Raw genomic sequence first — 19,315 nt, 5'->3', positions numbered from 1 at the left:
AGCATTAAAAAATAAGAACAACTGATGCCCAAAACCTAGCTCAATGGAAGAAAGATGTAGCCAAGGTGAGGAGAATAATCTTGGAGGGAGTACGAGATCACATTGTCTCAAATCTCCATGGGAAAGAAACTCCTTTCGCAATGTGGAAGGAACTAACATAACTGTTCGAGAATAGCAGTGATCATATAATATTTTCCCTCAAAGACAAACTTTGAAACATCAAGATGCAGACGAATGATAATATTATGTAGTATCTCAAGAGATTTACACAAGTTCGTGATGAGCTTGGAGAGGTTGGTGTGAATGGTTCATAAGATGAATAATGATCCTAGCTCTTCTAGACCTTCCCAAAAGTTGGCATAGCTACCAGGACTCTGTGAATGGGGGGAGAAATTACTGAATTGGGAATGTTTTTGGTCTGATTTGGTACAAGAAGAGGTCAAGTAGAATACCAGAGATAGAACTTCATCCAAGGGTGAGGATGAAGAAAATTTTGCACTGGTTGGAAAGGGAAAGAAGGGAAAAGGGAAGAAATCTCAAACCAGGCCAGAATCCATCGAAGGGGGCAAGAAGAAAAACTTGTCCAAAATAAAATGCTTCAATTATCATGAATTTGGGGACTATGCTACAAAGTGTCCACAATTTTTTTTTGGCAATAAGAACTCATGAGGAGAAACAAGTGAGGCATAGGCTTCATAGTGTGAGCTAGACTTCACCCTTATCGCATGCATGTCTAGCACTATGATGGGGAGTGTGCGATACTTGTACTTTGGTTCCTTGTTCTACATGAAAAGGTGTTGAGATTTTTTTAGTGACTTAGAGAAGAAAGATCTCCATATGCATATTGAGCTCGGGGACGATGAAAGGTACAGTGCTACCGGATTGGTGCAACAACCTTTTAGAGGGAGTCAGTCAAGATCTCCTCTTCGCCTCAAAGATGTCATGATTTTTCCAGGCCTAAAGAAGAATATCATCTCTATAGTAGTTTTGGAAGACCGTGGTTATGATGTGATCTTCAACAAAGGGAAAGCATTCCTGAGACACATAGCCATTGGATAAGTGAAGCAGATCAGGGTTCGGGTGAAGAACTTATACAAGTTGGATGTGGAAGATTGTGTTGCATTAAGAAGTAAGGCAGAGAAAGTGTAGAGCTGCAATGTCAGTGAACTTTGGCACATGATATTGGGCCATTTTCATTATGGTGCCTTGAAAATTATGCAAAAAATAACCACTGGCCTCCCTAAAGGAGCACTTGAGTAGCAGGATGTCTGCAAAGGTTTTACCCTGGTGAAGTATGTGAAATCCACATTCCTTGAGCGAGATAACAAAGCACATGCAATCTTGGAAAGATCCCACTCTGATGTTTTTGGAACTTTCTCAACAACCTCCACTACCAGACACAAATTTTTTGCTATTTTTATTGATGATTTCTCAAGGAAGTGTTGGATCTTCTTCATGTGGAAGAAGGATGAGAAATTCTCAAATTTCATAGAATTCAAGGCACTAGTTGAGAAAGAGACCGACAAGAAGGTGAATGCTTTTAGGAGCGATAATGGAGGTGAGTATGTTTTGAATGACTTCAAGGAGTTTTATGCAAAAGAAGGCACTTGAAGAGAGCTGAGAACACCTCACAACCAACAATAGAATAGGGTAGCTAAGAGAAAGAATTGGAGCATTGTTGGAGCTGTGAGAGATATTCTACATGACCAAGGCCTACCACTGCATTTGTGGGTAGAGGCATGTAACACAATAATCTAATTGCAAAACGAAATTCCTCATCAAATTATTGTTATGATTACACCGGAGGACGCTTTCTCGGGGAGAAAGTCGCATTTGTCTCACTTTAGGATTTTTGGAGCCTCTGTTTACTACCATGTCTCCAAATATTTGAGGAAGAATCTTGAGCTGACAATAGAGTTGGTAGTTTTTGTGGGTTACACTGAAACTCCACACAATTACCGTGTGTACTTACCTTCCCTCAGAATGAAAATTGTGTGAAGGGATGTAAATTTTGATGAGGAGAAATCAATGTAGTGCTCTTTTGAGAGGGAGCTTCATATCCCACCAGAAAAGGAGCTTTTATCTCCAAAGGAGGAGCCTCAGGAAGTCTTGGAGAAACCACAAATAGAGGAACAGAGAGTGGAGACATCCACTCAAGTAGAACCATCCAGAGAAGGGAGAAAAGGAATGAGGGAAGTTGATATATTAGTGTAGGATACAAAGGAGTATGTGGGAGCTCCTTCAAATTTGCACAGGCAAAGGAGGTCACCTAAGAGGTACACTGGCTACATGGCTGTAATGACTGAGTTTTTAGAGACTGGGCCATCCTCTATTGAGGAAGAAATTGAACAACCATTTTGGGTTGATGTAATGGTGGAAGAATACGAATCCATCATGAAGAACAGTGTTTGGGAAGTGGTCCAAAGAACAACAGATAAATTAGTTGTGGCTTCGCGATGGATATTCAAGGTTAATCATGCAACAGATGGAACCATAGAGAAGTATAAGGAAATATTTGTGGCCAAAGGATTCTATCAAGTTGAGGGAATTGATTATGATGAAATTTTTGCTCTTGTAGAAAGGTATTCATCTGTTAGATCAATTCTTGCACCGGCTGTGCAGATGGGGTGGAAGATCCACCAAATGGATGTAAAAACATAATGTATCAATGGTGTTATTGAGGAGGAGGTGTACATCGAGCAACCAAAAGTTTTTGAGACATTTGACTGGTAGTCTCATGTGTGCAGACTTAAATGAGCATTGTACGATCTCAAACACGCACCCTATGCTTGGTACACCAAGATCGACAATTATCTCACTGGTTTGGGCTTCACAAAAATTGAAGTGGATGCAAACCTCTATCATATTTTGGTAGAAGGTAAATTGCTTATCATTTTTTTATATGTTGATGATTTAATATTAATAGGTGATGAGCAGTTGATCAACTCGGGAATTTTAGATGAAGAACATGGGTCGCATGCACTACTTCCTTGAGCTGGAAGTATGGCAAGGAGATGGGGAATTGTTTGTGTCTGAAGGAAATTATGTCAATGAGATACTGCATATATTCCACGTGGAGAGTTGTAAACCCATGGAGACACCTCTAGTGACCAACTGGAGGAAGGAGACTGCCACTTTAGGTGAAGAGGTGGATGCTACCATTTACTGACAGTTAGTGGGTTCACTGATGTATCTTGTGAACACATGACCAGATATGTGTTATGCAGTCAACCAACTGAGCCAAGCTATGGTTAGGTCAACCAAATTGTATTGGAAGGAAACTAAGCATGTTTTACAGTACCTCAGAGGCACTACCCAGTATGGATTATGGTATAGACGGACAGAGGGAGTGAAGTTGTGTGGCTTCATAGATGCAGATTGGGTAGGGAGTCCATCCGAGCAAAAGAGTACATCAGGTGGAATTTTCAGTGTTTGGTCCATAGTGGTTTCCTGGTACATCATGAAGAAAATATATGTGTCACTTAGCTCGGTAGAAGAAAACTACATGGTTGCAAGTCAAGCAGCATGTGAGGCGATCTGGATGAGAAAGATAATTGTAAGACTATTTGGTTAGATGATGGATCCAACCATGATCTATTATGATAATCATAGTTACATTGAGCTCTATGAGAACTTGGTATTTCATGATCGATCCAAGAATATAGATATGTGATAACATTTACGGGACTATGTGCAGAGGCAGATAATGTTGCTACAATACTTTCCAACATATGAACAAGATGTTGACATCTTGAAAAATGATTTTTCAAGAGGGAAGTTCGAGTTCCACAAGTGCAAGATAGGGGTGGTTGATAATCCCTTTCTTACTGAGAGGGAGTGTTGAGAAGTGCAACAAGAAAGTCTCAATTTGACTTTGCCTTGGTCAAATTGAGAAAATTCAAATTTCCACATCAACAGACAACTTGGATGTAGTTAACTTGTGTGACATGGCTCTTGTCACTTAGTTAGCTCAGTAAATTCGAGTTAGAGGGCTTGGAGTTTAGTTAAGCATGTGTGATTGCTAAATTTTAGTAATCTAGTTTAGTTATATCCAATTGTGTTCAGTTAAACTAGTTCTAATTGTTGAAGGAACTAGTGGAAGGTCAACTGTGTAGTGGAACAATAGTCTAACTCAGTGATAATCTAGATAACTGATCAATCAGCCTAAAATAATTAGTGCATGCAGAGAATTCAAGTTCCCAGTTGTGGTGGATATTCCAAGGCAATGTAACAAGCAGTTATAAACTAGTTTGAGTGTACATGTGTTGCATGCAGTCAGATGATCAAACCTTGGGAATTGCACAATCAATTGGAGGAAAATTCCTAAAAAATAGGGGCTAATTTTCTATGAATAGCGCAAGGAAATAGGGACTCTAGTAGAGGTAGAAATCGACTAATTCTGGGTCAAATCTTCTCATTGAGCAGAGAGATAGGTTATTCACTTGCAGGTTGAGCTCAAACTGAGCTAGGAATTGTGATACATCTCTATTCATCTGATTAATGCATAGATGCTTGAGGGGTTTTTCCCCAGTTAGGTTCCCATAGAAAAAATATGGTGCATGTGTGTTATTTCTTATTGCATGTCTGAGATTGTTGTTCTAAATTGTGAATTGAACTCCTCAAATCAGTACAGTAGAATTGTGTCTCTTGATTTAGATTAAAATTTCTTGAGTAGTTGCAATTTTATCACCAAATTTCTACATCACCAACATCCTTTTTCATTCCTAGCCACATGTATTGACTTCCCATTATTGCAATTGTCTTATGGTATCTAGGACGTCCAACATATGGGACATTATGCATTTCTTTTAATACAATTTTCTTAATTAATTAGAATTAGGTCAATGTATTATGCTTTTATGCATAAAAATGCCATAATTCTTTTAACTTATACTCTTTGTCCTTCTACTAGACATTTTAGTGTTGTAATCCTTATTTAACCTATAGGTAATGTTGATTTGAAATAAAATCTTCCAAAATTATCTTTTTCAAATATGATTTGCACATGCTAATGGTTATAACATGCATTGCATATATTCTTCTATTGAGTGCATCAACAACCTAGTTCTCTTTCATTGTAATATGTTTATAACAAATTCATTTTCATTAACAAAGTCTAACCATCTTGTTTGTGTGTCATTTAAAGTCTATTATTCAAATAAATATTTAAACCCATTAAGGCCTATCCTTAAAGTAATTTTCCTCCCCATTAAGTAATGTCTCCACATTTTTAGTGCATGAATTGTTAGACCCAAGGGCACACTAAGGAGGGGGTTGAATCAATGTGTCAATTATTTTACAAATTTACAACTTTTCATCAATTATAAATGTAGAAACCAAACATAACCACTTGCAATATATAAATAAACATAATAATGCACCAAGAAGCTATCATCATATCAATAGTAAATCAAGAGGCCATCAAATCAAAGAGACACATGATTTTATGTGGAAACCCATAGGGGGAAACCACAAATCTTATTCTTCTTGATCTTCAATTCATTACATAGATTTGCAGGCTATGAACTACTGGAAGAAACTACCCCCAAGAAATGAAATCTGCCACTTGCGATAGGCTACAACCTGGTTAAGGCACCAACCTTGAAAAAATGCAAATAACTGCTCTTTGTAGGCTACAACCTAATTAAGGCTCCAACCTCGATGATGAGCGGGCTCCAACCTAATTAACGCTACACCCTTGATGACGAGTTGACTCCAACCTAATTCAGGTTTCAACCTCATTAGAGGGACCCACCTCCTTTTTCAACTTCCTTGTGGACCTCTATTTCATATCATTTTCAAATTGGATCCATTGTCATCATATATCATGAACAATAAGTAATGTCATAATCTACAACTTTTAATTCATGTCACTGCATAGTCCACAACCATTGTCACAACCTGCAATCATTGCAACCTCTGCAAATATTCATATCTATCACTGTCATATTGCTTCCCATATTATGCTTCAAACAACTCAACAATCTTGTCACTCAAAACCCTTCTTGGAACATGTTTCCACTATGTTTCCAAAATCACTGCAACATGCTCATAGATTTTCAAACATAAATTAGAGATTTAGATCATCAAATATTAGTTAATAATTCTTTCCAAGCTTCCAAAAGTATCCACCACTAAGCCTTGATTTCTATACTTCTTCTGAATCTCAATTTGGACAAATAATGACCTCAAAAACCCAAAATAGCCCTATAAAAACTATATATTAAATTAAGTGTGCTATAGTTTTCCCCTTTTTGGCTGCCCTTCAACAAGTTGCCAGATTCCAATGATGGGCAATGGATAATGCTAACGATGCGAAAAAATGAAACTTGTGGTGGTAAAATTAAAATTTATTTCAAACTTGGTGGTGGGGCAAATTTTAACCCTGAACTTGGTGTAATAATGAACTCCTTCTACCAATGATGTTGGTCAGTGATACCTGTAATATATTCCACTCTAATTAGATATTTTATGACACAATTGGTTTCAAAATATGGGAGGTGGGTCTCGATCCCATGAGTAATCCACAAGCGATGCAATGCATGTCAATACTTTGACATACCGTAAGCATATGATTTGATATGCCAGGCTTAACAATCATGACCAATTAAATCAGTAGTGCCCATATATTTGATGTCAAAAAAATCATTTTTCAGGTGCCACATCACCATGTTGGTCAGTCATGTCATGAACAAGATAAGTCTAACTACACGAGCTTGTTTTGTAACCGGATCATGGGCTTTCTATAATGCTAATTTTTCACCAAATCAAAACTTTGCATATTGTGTATAATGCAGAACCATATTGTTGAAAGATAAAGTTGGAAAACATATCCTTCGAGCTCATGATCCAAGCATGTGGTTTCCCCTAATGATTCTTGTCGCAGAGTTTGAGATTACAACGTATCCATTGCAATGCAACGGTCAATCCAGCGAGCCCATAAATGTATTTACCAAAACTCAACAGAACTTGCAGCGTTACATCATTTGTTGCTTTGTCATAGCATCATAAATCTCTCAACGAATCGTGCACCAATGAACAGATCTGACCAGATTTGAAACCATTTATTCGTTACGTAGAGCTTATGGTTAAACTTGTGTTGTTTTCATTCGCCATTTGTCAACAATTCCTACCAGTCGCAATTTAGATTCAATTGATCATTATGTTCATTTCACAAACTCATTCTTCATCCTCAAGCTCATAAATCGTAGGATTTAATGCTCATGTTTATCAATATTGACGAGGCTCATTTGATGTATTTAATAAAATGTTCCTTAGATCTTATCAACTCAGCATGGCACCACATAAATAGTCTTAACAAACATAGATGCCATACAATCTGACGGACTATCTGTCACTGGAATACCTTAATGAGCCAGAGTGTGTGGTGATATGATCCTTCACTTAGCTAACTCAACTAAAATTCATATTACTGCCTCACCACTAATCTCTGCTTGTTTCTGCCAAGAGCTTGAAGGCTACGTTATTCAGACTTTTGATTTGTGCTAATATTAAAGTCCACTTCCAAATATTCAGTTGTAACCAAACCTTAACGATGCTCTGGACCTTTTCATAATGATTTCGCAGACCTCACGTTATTATCATAGTAAATTCACAGCTTAATCAAAAGGAGAAACCTCACAACGATGCCACATACCTCAGATTACCATAATAATGAAGTCACAGACTAATCAAAAAGGAGAAACCGCATAACAATGTCGCACACCTTAGAATACTATCATCGCGAAGTCGTGGATTAATAAACAGAGGAACCTCAATTGCATTCCATCGAACCTACTTTCTATTGCGAAATCTTTTTTCGCCCCACCCAAACCTCTGCCACCTTTGAACCAAAACATAGAAAAATAATAAAATAAAATAGAACGCATCATCGACATCGAACTAGATCTTATAACTTGCATTATATTTTTACTTGCATATTCTTCAAAGGGTTTGATCTTCTCCTTAGCTATGGCATGGATATTCATACTTGAATGTGTGGTATAGGTTTATTGGAGGGCTTACGAAAATCCCATGATTTATGCCTATAATTTGTTATAATAAAAGTTTAAACAAGGCTAACTATTAACCATATGGTCAATGGAACCATGTGACCAAAGGGAGAGCCTTTTGGTTATGCCCCATATTCCCATGCTATTAAAGTTTTTTCCATGACCATGAGTAGCCTTGTTTTCAACATGACCATGCCTTAGAGCTTAATGTTATATATATATGACCATCGAACATGCACATTCTTGTTTATTAGTTTTTCCCCATATTTGAGACTTTTATTTTTGTTGTTTTTTAAGAAGCCATAGCTTTTCATCCATGGGGTATTTTTCAAAGTATAATATACCATTGGAAATGTCTCAACGAGGCATATCCATTCATGTTATCCATAGCTTGATTAGGAAATTATAGCTACATAAAAAATGTATATGACTTCAAACTCCTTTAACACCAATCAATGAGAACTTGCAACATACCCAGCTACCATACTTCCTCATAGAGAATTTTGTTGCTTCCTTAGGCACCCCTTTTACATCAATGATGCTTGCTTTTATCAATGACAACACAATGTACAATAATCTCCCCATTTTCCATTGGTGACAACATCACCAGAAATTCATAGTCATTGATGTCATACTTGCAACAAAAGACTCACTATCTACACTCTCTCTTCTAGCCTTACTATCATTGTATGCAATATCTCCCCCTTTGACATCAATGACAAAGGGTCATGAAAGTCTCATGTGCAAACCATATTTTTTGGTGACTTCCTTTCTACCATAATTGTTGCATATTGTTAGTACTCCTCAGCTTGTTCCTATATGAATTATGTTGTCATATTGAATTGTTCATGTCCCTATATGATCTTGTGGACTTGTAAGAATTGTGTTGCCTTTATGCCACCATATAAACATGTTTTCATATAGATAAAGTCTTCCCTTGAGATAATGTGCTTCCCTGTGGACTTGGTCTTAGTCCTAAGACCATTCTATCATCAACTATACGTGCCTACCTGTTCTTTCTAATATCTCATAGAGTCTCTCCCTAAGACCATGCTTCCTTCATCGATAAATACCTATCATATATGTGTTCTCTAATTTCCCCTAAATTATCCTAGGAACCTAATGTTTCCTATGGACCTGTGGATGTGATGAAGTCTCCCCCTGTTTGACTACAAAGATGGTTCCTCCTTTCTTTCTTTGCTTGAATATACCTACTCAATGTGTATTAGTATTTGTATTAATATCTACGTCATAATTTTCTTCTGTCAATATTCTTGCTTGATGGATGATGTATTATCTCTCTTGACCTGGTCATGCCTGCTATCATGCTCATATTGAATGATTAATATCTTGATCACTTTTCTCTTCCTTATTTTCTTCCTCTTACATCATCCATGCTTATTCCAATTTTTTCTAGTTACCACTTCAACCAAGTATACTTTTCATAACAAGAAACTTCTTTATTATGTAGAACTTCAAATAGAGAAATCATAGGTTCTGCCTTAGGGAACATAAGATGATTAAAAACTCATGTCAGAGCCTTGAATGCTCAAGGATGGTTTAATAACTGGCTAAGAATGTTTTCTTCTCCAAACCTTAATGTGACTTTCTCCTTGGCTGGTAGATCCCTCTTCTTTCCTAGTTTTCTTGGGGAACTTCATGTTGCATTCTCATGCAATGTGACCAAGATTGTGGCATATAAAGAATCTTGCATAATACTTGAATGGAGGAGGAATTGACATATACTTTCTACCATTTAATCCATATTTATCCAATATGCTTGTAAACTTTCTTCTTGAGGATAGATAACCATTTTTTCATAGGCTTTGCAATCCCTAGCCTTATGCCCAAAATTAGTACATAAAAAGCAATAACCAATAAATGTACTTTGATACTTATATGGAAAAGATTCTCTTGATAATCTTCCGAAGATATTATTCCTTGGAGGAGGATTGAAATTTTGGTGATGCCCATTCTTCATTACATTGTTGTCTTCTTCTTGGTCGGCACAATAAACTAGAGTAGAAATACCTTTAATTTGGCCTTATCTATCTTTAAACTTTTTTTCAATTTCAACCTTTGGAGACTTTGAGCTTGGATCTTCTTTGCAAGAGGACTTAATTGTATGACCAAGAATTTTTTTGACACTTGGATAACTAAGAATATTATCAAATATATGTGAACCCTTTAAGTTCTTGCTGAGTGTGTCAATTTTAGCCCCTTATGAAACAACTTCTTTAAATTGGGATTTCAAGAAGATGATTTCCCCTTCAATATTTATTTCAAGTTTGTTCAAGTCCTTATATTTTTATTTAAGATGACTTGTCAATTTCTTTTTTTTTTTTGCCTCTTCTACCTTGACCTTTAAGTGACCAATTTCTTCTTCAACTTCAACAAGCCTGTAATTCTTCTATTTGGAATCCCACTTCTTTTCTTCTTGTGATTTTCCAAGACATCTTTACTTCTTTCAAACTCTTCCAATTGTGATTTTAAGGATGCTACATCATGTTCCTTGATTTTCAAAAGTTCTTATTGCCCTTTTCTTTCATTCATGACTTCTTCTAACTTATCTTTCAAGGAGATATTCTCCTTTCTTAGGGTTTCACAATGTGTTTCATTTTCCTTTAGTTTACTCTGCCACACTTCATCCAATATTATTGTTCCTTAAGTTGAGTCCTCAAAGATTAAATATTATAATCCTACTTCTTCAGGATTTCATCTATTTTCTGGAGTTGTTCTCTTAATTGAGCAACCTTTCTTCTTTAACCCTCTAGTTCATGTTGGGCACTTTTGAGTTCTTATTCATTATAAGCTACTTTTATTTCAATTTCAATTTTTACTTCCTCTTCCATTAGTTGAGGAATGTCATATTCATCATCTATGGTAGGATATGGACATAAAGAAGTATAGTAACCTTCTTTACCACAGTTGAAACAAAATGCAATACCTGTTTCTTTAGTATCCATGTGTATGCAGAAAGAGTTTCTCTAGGGATCACATGCACTGCTCACATGATTACAACCCTCCCTTTTCTGAGATAGTTTCTTCTTGCTCTTTCCTTTATTGAGCATAGATTTTGTTTGATAATTTAATTTGTGTTAAATTACTTACATGAATGATCAACCAGGGCTACTAAACTGATGAAATGTATGTGCACTGTTTGTGCTAGGAGCCCTTATTGCGTAAAAAAATCCTAAGTTAATTTGAGATTTTGAAATGCACATGTTTCTCTACAGCTATGTAAGTAAATAAATCACTCATAAAAAAATGGAATCAATTTTATTTCTCTTTCTTAAAGGAAAGATCACACTCTTCTTAAAATAAACTTCACACTTGTTAAAAATAAAATCACACACACACACACACACACACACACACACACACACACACACTTTGCTTGAAATAAAATCACACATATACTTTGCTTGAAATGGATTCACACACAAACTCTTGCTTTAAATGAAATCACACTTGCTTAAAATCAAAATCACACTTGCTTTAAATCAAAATCACACTTGCTTGAAATGAAACCTTAACACTGTAAATGAATCTACTCTTGAAAAAAAGAAGGATTATCTCTACAAATTAAAATCCTATCTATATAACTGCAATGTAAAGCTATGCTATTGATCCATGTAAACTTATGATCTATCCATGTGCATAAGATATCTCCCTTCACTCAATAATAAAATGATTAAATGAACTTGCTGCAAAAACAATCTTAAACTTATAAAAATTAAAATTTAAACTAACAGAATCCTACAGAAAACACAGAACGAAATACTAAATTGCAATTAAAAAGGAAACTTACTATCTTGAGGGGGCCCTCCTACGAGAAGCAGGTATCAATATGATGCCTTCACAAGATTATTAACCACGCATTGGAATCACACAATAGAGAAATAAGAACGAAACAAAGTTTATATATAAAACAGAGTGTTTATAACATAAAATTCCAAGTCTGTGTCTGCTATGCCGAGAGGCATATTTATAAAACTCTTACGCATTAAATGTTTCAGAGTATTACACCTTATGCTAATCGAAACTAGCTATAATTAACATTAAGAGATAAAATAGTGTGATTTCCTCATGATTTTCTATCAGTGAAGCAAATCATGAGGTTGAATATCTGCATTCACTAATTCCTCGCTCGCTTGATTCACCTTCCTCGGTGGTTGACTTTCGCTTTGACCGAGCTGCCATGGTGCTTTCCTTATTGATCCAGGTTATGAAGGTAGGAAAAAATCATTGTACCAACTAATTTCCACCTGCCCATATGCCCTGTTCTTCGGCTGAAGCTTCGTAACCCATCAAACCTTGGACTTAGCTATAGAATCATACATCAACTTCAGAATCACTGTAATTCAGTAGCTCAGGTAAATATTGAGTTAAATAATAAAGAAAAATGATATTTATGAAATAAAATATGATTATTTACCTGCTATTATATAAACCTTGTAAACTGATATCCAAATTAGAGTTATGAAGGCAAAAAAGGGAGAATGGAGTAGAAGAAGGTTGTAAAAAAGAAGCAATTTTGGGGTTCAAAAAATTCCTTGATCTACCTTCTAGCAATTAGTGATTTTAAAAGTAACTTGCTCTGCTACCACTTGTTAGACCCAAGAGCACATTGAGAGGAGGGGGCGGGGGTTTAATCAATGCGTCAACTATTTTACCAATTTACAACTTTTCATCAATGATCAATGTAACAACCAATCATAACCACTTGAAATATATCAATAAACATTGTAATGCATCATGAAGGTATCATCATATCAACAGTAAATAAACAAGTCACCACATCAAAGAGACACAAGCATTTATAGGGAAACCCCATATGGTAGAAAACCACAAATATTCTTCTTCTTAATCTTCAATTCATTACATAGATTTGCAAGTTATGACCTGTTAGAGGAAAATACCCCAAAAAATGCAAGCTACCACTTGTAGTAAGCTACAACCTGATTGAGGTGCCAAACTCAAATGAATGCAAGAAACTACTCGCTATAGTATACAACCTGATTGAGGCTCCAACCTCGATGATGATTGGGTGCCAACCTGGTCTAGGCTCCAGCTTGATTGGTGCTCTATCCTCGATGATGAGTTAGGCTCCAACCTAATTGAGGTTTCAACATCAGTGGAGGCACACACCTCCTTATTCAACTTCCTTGTGGACTGATATTTCATCTCATTTCCAAATTGCATCCACTGTCATCATATATCACTAAATAATGTCATAATTTGTAACCTGTAACTCTTTGCATAGTCCACAACCACTATCATAACCAAAATCACTACCACTATAATAATATGCAATCATTGTCACTGCACACAACCACTATCATAACCTACAATCATTGCAACCACTAAAGTTTCTATAACTCTAATAAATACTCATATCTATCACTATCATATTGCTTCCCACACTCTGCTTCAACTAGCTCAAAAATCTGGCCACTCAAAACCCTTCTTGGAACCTATTTCCACTATGTTTCCAAAATCACTACAACTTGTTTATAGATATTGAAAACATTATTAGGAGATTTTGATCATCACATATTAGTTAACAAGGCTTTCCAAGCTTCCAGGAGTATTTGCCACTAAGCCCTGATCGCTACGCTTCTTCTGAATCTCAATTTGGAAAAATAATGACCTCAAAAACCCAAAATAACCATATATTAAATTAAGTGTGCTACAATTTTCCCATTTTGGGCACCCTTCAAGAACTTTCTAGATTTTGGCATCAACTACCAAATAATGCTAATGATGAAACAAAATAAAAACTATGGTGGTAAAATTAAAATTAAACTTCAAACCTGGTGGGTGAGGAAGATTCAAACACTTAGCTCAGTAGATAATGCACTCCTACCAATTCTACTAGTAGGTGATGCTTGCAATAGCTTCCATTCTAATTATATATATTATGACACAATTGGTTTCAAAATATGGGAGGTTTGTCTCAATCCCGTGAGTGATCCACAAGTGATGCATCATGTAATTCTTTGACTTACTGCAAGTGTAGGATTCGATTTGCCAGGCTCAATAATAATGACCAGTTACATTAGTAGTGCATATATATATATATATATATATATATATATATATATATATATATATATATGTAAATTAACAAAACTGTTGTTTAGGTGCCACATCACCCACGCTGGTCTACCATGTCACAAACAACATAATTCTAACCACCTAAGCTTATTTTGTAACCAGATAATAGGCTTTCTACAACACCAATTTTGCACCAAAACAAAAATCTGCATATTGATTATAATGCAAAACCATACTTTTGAATGACAAAGACAACAAATATATCCTTCGAGTTCACGATCCAAATATGTGGTTTCTCCAAATGAGCCTGGTCGTTAAGTTTGAGTTTATAACGTAGTTATTGCAATGTGATGGTCAATCCAACAAGCCCATAAATTTATTTACCAAAACTCAATAGAACTTGCAGTGTGATACCTTGTGTCATTTGTTGCTCTGTCACAACATCATGAATCTCTCAATGAATCATGCACCAACAAACAGATTTGAACCATTTATTCATTACATAAAGCTTATTTCAATACACTTGTCTTTTTCATTCACCATTTTTCAAAGATGCCAATCAATCGCACTGATTCAATTGATCGCTATGTTCATTTCACAGATTTTCTCTTCATCCTCAAGCTCACAATCCATAGGATTGAATGCTATGTTTTTCAAGGCCGACAATCCTCATTTGACATATTTAATCAAATGTTCCTTAGAGCTTATCCACTCAATGTGGCACCACATAGATAGTCTTAATGAAGCATAAATTCCATAAGATCTGATGGACTATCTATCATTGGAATACCTTAGCGATCCAAGGCATGTGGTGATGTGATCCTTCACTTAGCCAACTCAACCGAAATTCATATTTCTATCTCACTACTGATCTTTGCTTCTTTTTGCTAAAAGCTTAAAGGCCACATTATTCAGAATTTGGACTTGTTCTAATACTAAAGTCAACTTCTGAAAGTTTAGTTGTAATCAAACCTTAACAATGCTTTGACCTTTTCATAACAATGTCACAAATGTAAGATTACTATCATAGAGAAGTCATAGACTAATCAATAGGAGAAACCTCATAACGATGTCATAGACCTCATATTACTATCATACAGAAGTCATTGACTAATCAAAAGGAGAAATCACATAGTGATGTTGTAGACCTCATCCCATTGTTATCACGAAGTCGTAGATTAATAACGAGAAAACTTAGTTGCATTCCATCAAAATAGGGTTTTATTGCAACCAAAAATTTCACCTCAGCCAAGCCTCTGCCACCTTTGAAACATAACATAGAAAAGAATAAAATAAAACATAACTCCTCATCAACCTCAAACTAGATCTCTGAACTTGCATTGAATTTTTACTTGCATATTTTTCCACGGGGTTGATCTTATCCTCAAACATGGCATGTATATTTATACTTGAATATGTGGTTTGGTTTTATGGGAGGGTCAACCAAAAGCCCACGATTTATTCCTATAATTTGTTATAATAAAATAAACAATGTCGACTATTAACCATATGATTAATGGCGCCATGTGACTAAAGGGAGAGCCTTCTTGTTATGCCCTATATGCCCTTGCTATTAAAGTTTGTGCCATGACCATGAGTAGCCCCATTTTCAACATGTTCGTGCCTTAGAGCTGACCATTATCTATATCATCATCGAACATGCACATTCTTTAATAAATTTGGTGCCTATTGGGGTTTTCCCCGTATTTAGGACTTTTATTGTTGTTTTTTTCCAGGAATCCATAAATTTTCATCTGTGAAACTTTTTTCAAAGTATAATATGTCACTGGAAAGGTATCTATGAGGTCTATCCACTCTTGTTTTCCATAGACTGATTAGGACACCATAGCTACATCAAAATGTAGATGACTTTAAAATGCCCTTAACATCACTAAATGAGAACCCGTAAGAGACCCAACTATCATACTTCCTCATAGAGGATATTGTTGTTTCCTTAGGCACCCCTTGAACATCAATGACAACACACATGAACTACATTTATAAGCTCTAAGTCATGAGTGACACAATTCTTCTTATTCTCTTTATGCTTTTTGGATTCATAACAAATCACATTTCTATTATGAGTAATAAATCCACCATATCCTTCTTTGCAAGCATATGCAAATACCTCAAAATATTTACTTAGATAAGTGAACTTAAGAATGGGCACACTAGTAAGTAATTCCTTTAATAACTGATTTTTTTTTTCACACTTTGGTGTCCATTCAAATTTGTTTCCCTTCTTTGATAAAGATGTAATAGGATGAGCAACCTTGGAGAATTATTCTATGATTTGTTATCATGCAAGCCCCATAAATGACCTTACCTTTGTTATTTTCTTAGGTTTAGGCCATCCTCTAATGGCTTCAATATTATATGGATCTACTACTATTCATTCTTTGAAATTATGTTTCCTAGGTAGGGGATCTTCCCTTTGATAAAAAGAACACTTAGTTAACTAAGCACACAATTGAGGCTCTTTTAGCACTTGTAGCAGTAACCTCAAGTGTTTTTCATGTGATCCTATGAAAAAATTCTCCATGTGATTTCTAAATATTTCATTCATTAAGCACATGAGGTTAACTAGTGCATTTGTTAGCCTAAATGACACCACTACAAATTCATAGTGTCCATGCCTTAGTCTAGAAGCGGTCTTGCTAATGTATTAATCCTTTATCCTTACTCATGGGATAATTAATTACCTTAATAATTAAAGAGCGTGTGCATTAAATGTCAACCCAAATGCTTGTGAGATGCCATGCATTATATGTGCAAGATTACACTTCCTAAATTGCACTAGTTTATTTAATATGCTTCTAAGAAACAAAAATTGCATCACTATCCTATGAATTGAAATGACATTGTGAAAATGATATGCGCCGCACTTCATAAATCAAAAGTTAGCTTCAATCACTCTTAGAAATGATCATGTACTTGAACATTGATCATGCTATAGGGACCTTATTGTCACTAGGTTATCTATTCACACAATTTGGGAACTTCCTTTTTTCCATGAATCAATGCTCTTATTATTGAAAAGCCTTGATAAATAAAAACACACTTGCAGGAAATAAATGAATGGAAATAAAAGACAATTTATATTAAGTAATGTCCACTCTTTTAGAGTGGGCCTTTTCTCTATAGAAGAAAGTGTTAATGCTAATCTACAATAATATACAATAGAAATAAACTAATTTAATCACTCTAGATAGATAAATTATAAAACTTAAATATATATTGGCACAAGATCATATAAAATCAGAGTTTATTCCATCATAGTTTGGATGTTTCTCTAAGAGTCATTCACAGAATGGTGAAGACACTCTTCTATACATGAACTTCCCTTGAAACTAAAAAAAATAGATATTAAATACAAATCCATAAGTTTCTCATGTTGTACAACAATACGCTAATAATTAGAAATTAAAAATCAACTCATGAATAACTCCAAGATCTTTTCTAAGAACTTAAAACCAATCTTATCAAGTTTTCCAAGGTTCTTTCTATATCTGAGATGGTTGATTGATGATCCCAAATCCATGAAATATGTTTGGTGATTGAAGAGAAATTCAAATTAATGACCATATAAATTTGGAGTAGGGGTAATTTACCATAACCATAATAAATCGTTCATGTATCTTATAGTATATTTTGGGTTGTTGAAATTTTTATCGAGATGTTTATTCGACTTGATGATGCCTCACACCAAAAATATCGAAGATCCAATTCATGTATCTTTTGATATGGATCTATTACAAGCGTTAATGTTTGCAATTGTGCTAAAATTCCACCTTGGTCAACTCAAATGACCGAGATGATGATTGCATTAGAATCCTCTTTTCAAGAGAACCAAAATTGACCTAAAGATCACCCAATTTGGTTAAGCGGAAGTTGCATTATGAATTATTTTATTCATACATGTATTATGGAATAGGTTGGCCCTAACCACATGAATAATTTCTTAGGTCAGCGTTAACCACAAGTGACCTCTCAGGAAATCCTATAAATAGAAGATACCTCAAGATCATTTGGACACATCTTCTCTTCTCTTTTGTCTTGGTTTGCACAGGTTCGAAGGAAGCAGTTCGCTCAAGGGTCCGAAATCACAGGCGAAAGGTTTTCTCTGAGTTAGGGTCTTCTGGATCTCGGTCCCTAGCCCAGAACAGGGCATTTTGGTCCCTGTATGCTAGCACATAAGCTGACCAGAGACCCATAGTCACTATCACAAAAGCTTAGAATAACGACTATGGCTTTAGATACATATATGGAGGTATCGGTCCTCGGTCACTCGCACAGATTGGTCTTGAGAGTGACCAAGACATCTCAGGCACTCACACAATAATAGTAAGGGAACAAATCTGGGTTTTAAGTGTATTTCACTACAGTCACATGAATAAAGAATTTCTAAGAGTGATCGTGCAGTCACAATCGCTTGCATATAGTGAACAAGAGAGCGTCCAAGGAGTTTTGGTCACACACAGACAATTCTGATGAGAGTGACCCGAGTTCAGATCTAGGGTTTGAAATCTTGGCTTCAGTTGATTTCAATGATCTTGTAGATCTGGGTTTCTCTCTTCTATTATACGAATCTGTAGATCTATAGATCTGATTTGTTAGTATCTGCTGCAAACATATGTATTGAGCTCATTGACAGTGACAATAGTACTCAACAGTGTTCGGCACAGTGACAACAATATACAAAAATTGAAATTAGTTTGTGATAGCACATTACAACCCTCAATATGAGGGTTTTGATTCCTAACATGATTAGATCTATTTTGTAGATATCATTATTTTTTTTCTACATAGATAAAGTTAAGGATCATTGTACTCTTTTTTGCTGCATCATTTGATGACGATCTAAGAAGAAGAATATTTGAAAGGGTTTTCCCCATAGTTGGTTTTTCCCTGGTCTTGGACCAATCCTAGTGTCTCTATGTGTGTGCATGATTTCTTCTACTATTCCTTTTATCTTTCGCTGCATTGATGATGATGGTGATGTTGTTTCTTTCTATGTAATTGCATATGCTGATATATAATGGTGTAGAAATGAATAATGTAATGGTGTTATGGGGTGAACTTAAAGTATTAATGGTGAAATGAAATTATCAAAGTAAAGAAAAATGTCACCCTAAGAAAATTTAACATGGTATGCGAGCTGGGCTGAAGAAAAGCCATGGAAATCACCTCAATAATGACACCTTTGATGGAAGAAAGAAGAGGATGGTGGAGGCCTAAAAAAA

Source organism: Pinus tabuliformis, chromosome 3_2 (assembly GCF_031772625.1).
Source record: "Pinus tabuliformis cultivar Carrire ecotype Pingquan chromosome 3_2, CPIR1, whole genome shotgun sequence".
Classification (NCBI taxonomy): domain Eukaryota; kingdom Viridiplantae; phylum Streptophyta; class Pinopsida; order Pinales; family Pinaceae; genus Pinus; species Pinus tabuliformis.
Note: the sequence above shows the minus strand (reverse complement) of the source record.